Here is a 10,838-nt window from a genome sequence, read left to right on the forward strand (position 1 = left end):
AACTTCCAGCTAGATTTCATGCCATTGATCACAGCCCTGTGAGCTCTGCCATTCAGCCAGTTATCAGCCCACCTCACTGTCTGCTCATCTAACCCACACTTCCTGAGCTTGCCTATGGGGATGTTATGGGAGACGTTGTCAAAAGCCTTGTTGAGGTCAAGGTAGGCAATAATGACTGCTCTACCCTCATCTACCTAGCCAATCCTTCTATCATAGAAGTCTATCAGGTTGGTCAGGCATGATTTCCCCTTCGTGAATCCATGTTGATTGCTCCTGATGACATTCTTTTCCTCCACATGCTTTGAGATGACTCCCAGGATGAGGTGTTCCATCACCTTTCCAGGGATAGAGATGAGACTGACTAGCCTGTAGTTGCCAGAGTCCTTCTTCTTGCCCTTTTTGAAGACTGGAGTGATACTGGCCTTCCTTCAGTTCTCAGGCACCTCTACTGTTCTCCATGATCTTTCAAAGATGATGGAGTGTGGCTTGGCAATAATATCTGCCAGCTCCCTCAGCACTCAGGGGTGCTGAGGAAGCTTATAGAAGAGATGTCTGCCACCTGTAAGCAATCCCAAAACTAGTGTGTGTGTGTATATATATAGTCATGTCAAATTGTATTTGAAGATGCATTATTAGACTGTCAACCAATTAAATTCCAGCTGTGTTATAATGCTAGCTGATGAGACAGATAAGTGGTTAGATTTAAGAAGGAAGTCTACAAAGTGATGAAGGATGGTAAAACCTTTCTGAAGTCAGAGGAGTGAGTATACACTGTTCATAAGAACCTCTCCTCCCCAAATGACGTGTTCATTAGAATTTCCAGTAGTCCAACTGCAGGTGTACCTCCCACTGTTGAACAGCAGTGAAGTCCTTGATGGAAAAGAGAAATAAAAACTGTCTAGCAGCATCCAAATAGGAAAACGAAAATATATATCAAGAAAAAAGACACTTACATTACAGGGTTATTTCAGAGGTATATTCCCACATTTACCACATTTAGGAGGTAACCGGCAAACGTATCAACAAACTACCATACTGGTTATAGTAATTACTTACATCAGACTACAGTGGTAGCCTAGCTCTGCAAGAAATGAGGGACTCTTCAGGTAATATCAGAACCTGTCATGAAGTCACACTGAAAATAAGTCATTAGCCTTATCCAGAGACTGAGGATGTAAGATCTGCTTTAGGATAAAAATACCTTTTAGTTAAAGTACAAGTTTTGATACAATAAGGCAACACTACTACCTTTACTGTTATCATTGGGCTAGTGCTGGCCATGAGTAGCTTTCTGTCCGTCTTCAAAGGAGTTCTAAGGTCAATTGAAACATCCACTAGAAAAAAGTCTTAGGAGCAGTACTGATGACATTCTTGAAGGTAAATGAAGCATCAAGGAACAAACAATGCAGGTCCATAACATGAAGGTACAACAATTTACAAGCAAGTACTGTGAAGAGTATATCAGCAAGACCAAGGGCAAGGAGAAGGTGAAGGGAACTGAACTCTGTAGACTTCTAGGAAATAATGGTCAGGCTTTGAGATGCTATTAAGAATATGTAAGATTGATGTATATGAGAGGGGCCAATGATCTATAAGGATGCAAAACTCTGTTCCTAGATACTACATGCTCTTACAAATAGCCTTTGAGACAGATTTTAACACATAGTAATGCAGCATAAGAAGAGTCATGAGTCCAAGAACAGGATTTGAAGAATAAAATTACTATAGCTGAAGCATTTGCCTAAAGTATTTGTCATGCTGGAAACCAAGGATGCTGTGGCTGCTAAGGCAGCAGCTTGCAGAAGTTGTTGGAAAGCATCAGGAGACACAAAAAATGGCTATTAGAAAAAGTCACAGACTGAGCTTTCTGCAATTAAACATTTTTACCAGCTCATCTCTAGGTACCAGCACTGTGATCAGTCTAACCAGAAAAGCTGTGTTCTGAATACAGTCAGATGACTGAGTGTTGTGAAGACTCCAGAACTACAACATGGAGCAAGAGTCACTACTAGCAGCAGATACTGAACTGGCTTTCCCAAAGCAATGCATACATCTCTGTGAGATGGATTCCAGCAATGGACTACATTCTCATATTTGCTTCTTTTCTTGGATGCCTATGTGCTCTCTCTCAACAGAACACTGTACTGAAAGTGGGGATTAATGAGAGTAAAAAAGTTTATACTCTGGCATTGACCAGATTGTGAAGACCAAGTATCACATGAAGCTACCTCCTATATGAGACGATGGATGAGCTGTGTGGTTGAGAGATTTTGTTTACAGAGACTTGAGTCATAATCTTAGGAGTTGATATGAAATGGACAACATCTCACATATGAAATTACAGACATCACTAAGACTGGTTAGAGAGCCTGTCTGTTTGGCAGACATAAATATCTAATAGAAGGCATATATGTAACTGGATGATGAATTCAAAGACCGTATTGCCATACAGTCTTTACACATCTCAATTCTGGCAGAAGGTAAGGACAGACTTTACCTGTGGTAGCAGTCACCTATAAGACATTACATAGCTTTTCTGGGATGTGCCTGTCTGAAGGACATGCAGGCAAGAGTTGTGACTAAGGAGCCCCAGGTGTGTTTTGCAATGTATGTGTTTGGCCTGAGATTACTGTACTCAGACAAAGGTCCATTCTGCACTGCAGCTGAGTTTAACCAAATCAACATCAACAGGTCTTGGAGCATAAGGGCACCTTCTCATAGGTAACACAAAATGATGGTAGGGCACAGCTGGCAATCAAGATGGTCAGGACACTGTTGATTTAAAGCGAAACAGAAAGGAAGACAGGAAAAGATCCACAGAGGAACAAGAGAGTTCATGGGGGCAGATAAGGGAACGCTAAGCTAAACAGACAGCTCAGTGCAATAGATAAGTGAAGATTTTCTCATTGTGCCTAGATGACCAGGTTTGGTTTCGTGCAAAACAATGGCATAAGGCAGCAGTACAAGACATGGCAGGATACTTATTATTTGAATAACAGAAATAAAATATTTTAAAAACAAGATTTTTGAGCAAACCTCAGGAAACAGCTGTGCGGACGCGAGAAAGACAAGAGAAATTAAATAAGAGCAAACCAGAGAGAACACCAGGGTGCAGAATGCAGAGAGATAGAGTTTGGAAGCCTGTACTCCAACAACAGCTGATAAAGTAAGAAAACATTAATGGAGATTGGGAAAAAAAATCATCAGAACTGCTTGAACACCCGAGAAGTCCTAAATTAACAGCAGCTATATTCAGAGGAAAGTTATGCTGTTACTCTGGACTTCCAATTGAAAACATCTACATATGCAAGAGGGGAAAAAAAGACAAGATCCTGAAATTTAGAAATAAATCAGATGTATTATAAACAGCTTACATAAAGCAATAACAACCTTCAATTTTGAATATGAATTCAGTTTGGTCACTTTATTTCACTTAGGCTATAAGTGAAATAGGAAATAGAGAATAGTAATGAGAATGATTAAAGGCATGGAAAGAGTTCCATACATGCAGAGATTAAAAAGATTAGGGTATTTACGTAACAGCAGAGATGAATAAGAGGTGAAATGAAAGAGGTGTATAAATTATTAATGGTTTAGAGAAGGTCAACAAGTCGCACCGGTTTAATTGTCTCAGAACACAAGAATAAAGGGTTCACAACAAAATCGTAGCCTTTCAGCTTATAACTGAGACCAGGAAATCCTTTGTACATAAATGTGGCCTCACTGCCTCAGTATTTGAGGCAATGAACTTCATGGGATTAATAAAAGGCTCTGACATTTCTTGCTACCTTGGGTAATCATCTAATAGCGTATGATCTGAATGCTTAAGAATCCTTGATTCTTACAACAGGCTTCTAAGGCATGGAAGTATAATCATGCCCCTCTTCTGGTGAACAGAATTGACACTGAGGGAACACTAGATGACTTGCCCTCGACCACAAGCAGAATCTCTTGTAAAGCAAAACTGAATTTTAGTGACCTGAATGCTAGATTGGTGCCTTATATGTGGACAATCTTTTTTTTTCATTATATGTTTACGTTGGTGATGCCCAGTCTTTCTGATACAGCTGGCCACACAGCTTCTTATAAAAGCATTTGAGTCATGTGCCATGGCTCTTGGTCACATGGCCAGTATGTAATGGGCTGACCAGAGGATTTGCACTTAGACGGTAAATTAGATTAATCCTTATGGCACTGAGTTTACCAAACATGCCCAGATCAATGAGATTGAGTATGCTTGCTAGATCTGATGCTTCCCTAAAGCGATGGAAATATTGCTGATGCATGATGCAGCATATGTCTGTCCATATCTATCAAGGAAAGCTTTGGCTATTTCTCACTGCCACCTCCAGAATCATTGATCTATCCCAGTCCCTGCTGTTTTCTTTTACAAGAGCGCTTCACTGCCATTTTCCCGTTTTTCTGTGATTGCCACATGCTGGGCTGCTGGAAAAGAAGACTGGGCATAGAACTATTCCGGTGGCTAGCAGCTCCCTTCTCACTTGTGCCTCAGGAATAATAAGAGAGCAGCCAGCCTCAGTTAACGTTTTGACAAGTCATACATGGCCCGTGTTTCTAGATGGGCCTTCCCACTTTACAGGGACATGTAGTACACAACAACAGTAATGCTACCTTGTATTAGAAATATTCAAAGGCATGGCTATCATCTGGGATGCAGGTTTTCAGGATCTAACTGCTACCTGCCAGAGGTGAGGAAGGAACTTCATGCATCAATATGATATCACACGGTTCCTTATCAAGGAAGAAAGTTTAAACTGTTGCATAAATTATCTGCCTGTGGCTACTGTGGAAGACAGGGTAACAGATTGAAAAGGCTATTACTTTGATTGAATGCAAAATTTTGTAAAATATAAACCAGTAAAAATGCAACAGTGAGCTATTTGGAGGCTATTTGGAGGAATGAATGAAACTCCAGGCTTTACCGTTTGGTCCTTCTGCTTGTTAATCCTAGTTACAAAAAGATGTTACACGAATGCACGTTTTTTGTCTTAATGATCAGAACACTTTTTAAATAAAATTTTTGCTTGTTTGTTTCTTTTTGTTTAACCCTGGAAATTTTAGAATGAGGGGTCTTTGTGTTTCTGTGTGTTGGCTCAGGGTGACACAATCTTTCTTTATGGGACTATATTATGATGTGGTGATAATTGCCCTTCTCGCAGAACACGATAAATATATATCACTCTATGGTTGAGTTATTGATTCTTTCTTTGAGTGTACAATTGTACAATGCACTCTTCCGCAATGGCATGAAATACAAATTATGCAAACAGAGTTTAAATATTTTTAATATCTCTTCTATCTCTGTAATCTTGCATCTGCATAAAGCTGTAAATATAAATGTAAAGCTTTGCTAAGAAAAACTGTTAACATACTTGTGCTGCTGTAAGACTTTTTGTAAAAAAAATAAAATATTTTTGCTTCTAGTTCAGGACTGTCACTTTACTTCCAATAGAGACAGGCTAACAAAGACTGCTGATTTCAACCCAAGACAAAAGAATGGGCCAAGATCTCCTGCAGCTCCAGTTTCAGGGCTCTCCTATTACATCAACCATGTGTTAGGGCTTGTGCTTTTCCTAGCAGCCTCTCTCCCCCTGTTCTTGTTTATGTCTTCCTTTTTTTTAATGGGTGGCTGGAATTGTCGCTGGTTGCCAATCCTTCTATAACAGCACACATGGTTCTCTGTGTCCATGGGAAATACCTCAAATATTACATCCTGGTTTTGTCTTCATTCTTGTCACAGCCATGGTCTTACTGGGGGTCTAGGCAGATGAACAACTGAAATTGCTTCATGTGCAGTGAGTGTATGTGTGCTGCACTTGCTCTCAGATAAATGCTGGTGCAAGAGAAGAAGGGCATTCTAGTTTCCTGATAAATCTGTGCCTCAAAGCCAAGATAGGTCGTTTTCTTCAGTCATTTTCCACTAATGATTTCCTACATTTGCTGGAGAAAGATTTGCACTTAGATCCTCAAGTAAATAGTGTTGCAGTCCACACTCTTTTTTCCATTACTCTTGTCCTCAGATCATTCCAATTTTTCTCTGCAGTGATTTGATTTTGTTTTGTATTGACAATGCTTCTTTGCTTTGTGTTTAACAGTTCCTCTTTTGCCTCTTTCTTCTCTAGCATTATTTATTAATTTCCCACATAGCCCTGTATCAGCTGTTTTACTAGTCCAGACAGAGGACATCTAAGGATTTTCCTTTAAAGCTAGCTCTCTTTTAAAAGAATGCTGTCAAGTTTAATCTGGACTTATCTGCCTTTGAATCTGTTTTGTATTTATTTCTGTCTACCAGCATCGTCTGTTTGAAAGCACTGTGCAGTAACTGCCTGAATCGCTTTTTCTGTCCTCACTGCTTCATAAACACAAGCTCAGTAATTGCTACTACCTGTTCATATGACAACTTGAGACATTTATTAAAAGTATTTTTATGTGAATGCATGTGCAGAAATTGGCAGATACCCTATAGTTTATCAAGCCTTCTGAGTTTTATTTCTACCTCCTCTGTGCTTGGTACCATTTCACACTTGCATTCCCAATATCCAGGTTTTCTTTGTCCCCAGGTCAAAATAATCACCCTTTCTGTAGCCTGATGAAGCATCAGTTTAGTTTTGGACCAGTTAAACTTGCTTTTCATCCTTTGACACAAATCAGGGCAACTGCTAACCTTTGAGACTTTTGAGACCGTTCCAAACAATCCACCCCACTGGTGCATTCTCTCATAATCTAGTAGCTCTAAGAACATTTCAGTCAGCTCCTTTGTAACTGAAGACCTGGAAGAAAATCCTTGCCCCAGGAATAATTTCCAATTATTATAGCCAATACAACTTCAGGTTTTTGTCAAAGCCTCTTAGGTGCTTAGTGCATATATATGTATATACCTATATAAATAAAATTAATTCCTTGATTCTTGTAAGTCTCAGCCTGAGGCCTCCTGATTTTTTTTTTAATCACTTGTTATCACTGGAATTTAAATGGTAGGTAAGCTTTTCAAAGACATGCCTAACCTAGCTTTTCTTTCAGTGGCTGCTCTCTTGAGTTAGGTTTTTAGTTGTTAGCACACCTAAGCACTTTTGCTCATATTGCTTTTGGCCCCTTCCTCTGAGCTCTGAGTCAAACTTTCTTTCATGTTTTTTTATGGTTTATTCTAATGCTGAAGTGTTGTCTGTGGTTTTATGTGCTTTTTTAATGTTTAATTTCTGTCTTGAAATTCTCTGCATTCATAAGAACAGCTTCCTGCATTTCTAAAAGGACTGAGCTGGGGGACTGGCTTACTGTGGCAGGATTTTAGTGCATCAGGATCAAACTGTGCCTTTACTTATTGTGAGTTCAGTATCCCCATTAAAATAAGCAGCTGGTAAATCATCAGAATGTAATGACTGCTGACTTGATAAGTTTTCTATTTCATTCTGAAACAAATCCAATGTTAACTGAGAGCATCTACATGTTTCCAGTTTGGTTCAGATGAAGCTGTTCTTTCTTGTTTACAGGTAGAGGGGGGAAACAAAGAAATGTGGTTTTCAGCTAAGGTTTCCACTGTAAATGTTATTTTCAGTTTGGGGCCAATCCTGCATCTTTATTGCTGTGACTCATTAACAGGACACCTTTCACAAGTCAAGATTACTCACTCAAGTAAATGAAGTAAAATGAAGCCATTATCTTTCAAGGCTAAATGATAAAACCTATGAATTACACAGTTATAATAGAACCATCAACAATTTTTAATTACAGTACAGCTACCAGCCACAGCAGTAGTATATGGTAATACATACTCATTTTTTTGCCTGCTGTTTCAGTGTGACATATCATTATGGAAGGTATATTTAAGACCTATTTTTAGACTTAAAATTTTGCAGACAGAGAACAACCAAAGCTGGAGAAGCTGTATGAACAGCTCTCATGTTGTTTTAGGCAGTTTGAACTGAAAAGAAAACACAGTAAAAAATGATTGTCTTGTGGTCAGAGGGGCAATTCATGGGGCCCAGAGGGACTTACGGTCAAATTTTATATTCATCTGCCACATGACCTTAGAGTCAGAGAACAGGCTTTCTCTGTACTCTTTTATTAACATCATAGTCTTAGCCTTTCCAATTAGGTGCCAAAAAAGGATTTTGAGGCATATTGTGGACCTCTAACGATGAGAAAGCTATGACAGATTCAGTGTATACTGTTCAAGGCTGCCAGAGCTGTTTCTCTGTGCAGTCTACTCAGAAAACTCTGAACTCTGTTTTTGGACTGCAGATGACCAAACTGCTCCTAACTCTTATGTTTACAGCCAAGTCTTACAGACTGTGGGTAATACATACTGTGAATAGCTGATTGCTCCCGAATATCGATTCCTTAGTAGACTCTTAAGTCCTCTTTGTGCACTGTGATAGGCAGTTTTAATATTCCTCAAAGTCTCTGTCTTTCTGTCTGCCTTGGCTGACTGTTTTATTAAGAACATATTATAATTTCTGTGTGGAAGGGAATTAATTAAAAATGTTATAAGAAAAATACATTCTTCGCCATGAAGATGCTCAAGAATTCAGATCATGAATTTTCTGATGAAACATTCTTTTGCAAAACAATGGTCACTTAGTAAAACTAATACTTTCTGCAGAAATATACCCATCTTCATGAAATGTCTGCTGGATGAAAGCTTTCCAAGTGCAGAGACAGAGAAAGACTCAGCCCTTCTATTATGATATAGTTGATGGCACTTGTCTGAGATATGAAAGACTGACAGATCAGGGGCATAAGTTGGTTTAGTTATCAGCTCTATACAGTTGTAAGCTATAGTAAAAGCTGTATTACCTTCATTGGCAGTATGTTGACTGGGAGATGCTTACTCTTGCATGCTTCTCTTTCAAAATTCCGGATTTTGAATATTGTGTAAATTAATGATCTTTTAACTTGTTCAGAAAATAAATCCACTTCCATGAGATCTTCAGTAAAACACCTGATTTGTTCATGTTTCTAAAGATCATCTATTTTAGTTCCTTGCCTGAGACAGAAGTTGTTTTCTATTTTCCATTTTCTCATATGATTTTTCTCTAGTAGATTTCATGGATTTTGAGTCCCAGAGGATGCAAATTATTCTTCCTTTGTAACAGGATGAGAATATTCTTGCTTTAGCATTATGAACTGCTAATAAAAAGGAATACAGTGAGATATCCTTTCAAGGTTTTACTCAAAAGATGGGAAAGGCTTTGCTGTCACAAGATGGAAAGCTGTTGGATCTATTTAAAATAAATTGCAATTATGTGTGCAAAATGTGAAAAAAACTATGAGTCAAGGTTATAAAAGTTATGAATATTTTCTGAATATACATGGTCATTTTTTCTGTGGAGGTGCCTTGATATGGTTCACCTTGATATTGTTCTGCTGAGGAATAAAGAAGAGAACTGAGAAAGTACAGGATGACTGAGAAACTGTGCAGCATTTAGAACACACTAAGGAAAACCTTTCATGTATTGGACTTTTTTAAATGCACCTTGAATCAGTGTTCATTTTTTTAAGATAAAAATTTTCCTGTTCCAAAATGGGCAACTTAAAAAAAAAAAAAAAAAAAAAAGCACATAGCTCCAGATAAAGCCTTAATGAAATCTGTCCATTTGCAAATTTCTACATTGATCAAATTTCTACATTGATACTCTGTTTCCTAGTTACTTATTACTTGGCCATCAAAACGTGCTTCTGGATCTGTTAAGATCCATACAATTTCGACCACAGCATACTTCAGGATCTGTGGTTTTGGTTAGGTAAATGGCTAAAATGATAACAAAGAAGTGTATGTGGGTGTGTTAATCTTCTACATGTGATGCTCAAATGAAGAATCGATATAAAAATTAACAGTCTGACACTAGTGCAAATGAAAATTTTATATAGGTTTTAAAGATACAGACTCTTTTGACTTTGGTGTACGAGTTCTGTCAAAACTTTATATTATCATTAGAACAAATCGAAACATTTTCTGTTGAATCATTCTGGTATTATCTAGCTCTATTGCGAAACAGAATAGCAACCAGGATGCTTGATATATAAGGCTAGAAAGATCTGTGTGTTCATCGTTGATGATAGGTAAAATATTGATATTATAGGATCTGAATTATCCTGGGATATTCAATGTTCAGGTTGTCCCAGGCATCTCTTACCTTTCCCACAGTGTTTTGGCCTTGTAATTGGGGAAAGTAGTACAATTACTTGGAGCTGGTATTCTTGTTACTTAGAAATACATGACCTTTTGGAAATAACAAAATTGTAAATTTAAAGCTACTACCGCACAAATGTTACCTGAACAAGCAAGCAGTGCTTCTTCAGCAGCAGATTGGACTCATACACATGCCATTTTGGGTTTAGGAGTCACATTCAAATTACATTAAAATCCTCTGATTGTTCAATAGACTACTAAATTCAGTATAATCGTAACAGACAGGCTATTAACCAACATTAGGTATGCCTCATCCCTTATCATCTATTTCAGAGATAAAGACAGTGACTAATACCATATCAAGGAAGAGTTTCACCTTTCATTTTTTATTTAATTTCTCTTGTGTCTGTATTGAAATATCTTGAAATATCTCAGTATAATGCCAGTGAATTGCACTCCTTGTGTTTCCCCTTTAGAGAAGCCAGTCTAGGATGTTGCTGATAGTGTTGCAGTATTGCCCTGTGTTTACATTACCACATTTTTAGAGGAAATAGATGTGGGATAGAATCTGATTATTTCTCACCTTGGTATGTAATGCTGTAGAATAGATTCAGTCCTGCACTGAAAAAAATGAGTGCATGTAAGCATGCACCTTCTTCCTCCCACTTCATTGTCAGTCACATTTTTA

This window comes from Falco naumanni, chromosome 4 (genome assembly GCF_017639655.2).
Source record: "Falco naumanni isolate bFalNau1 chromosome 4, bFalNau1.pat, whole genome shotgun sequence".
NCBI classification, from domain to species: Eukaryota; Metazoa; Chordata; class Aves; order Falconiformes; family Falconidae; genus Falco; species Falco naumanni.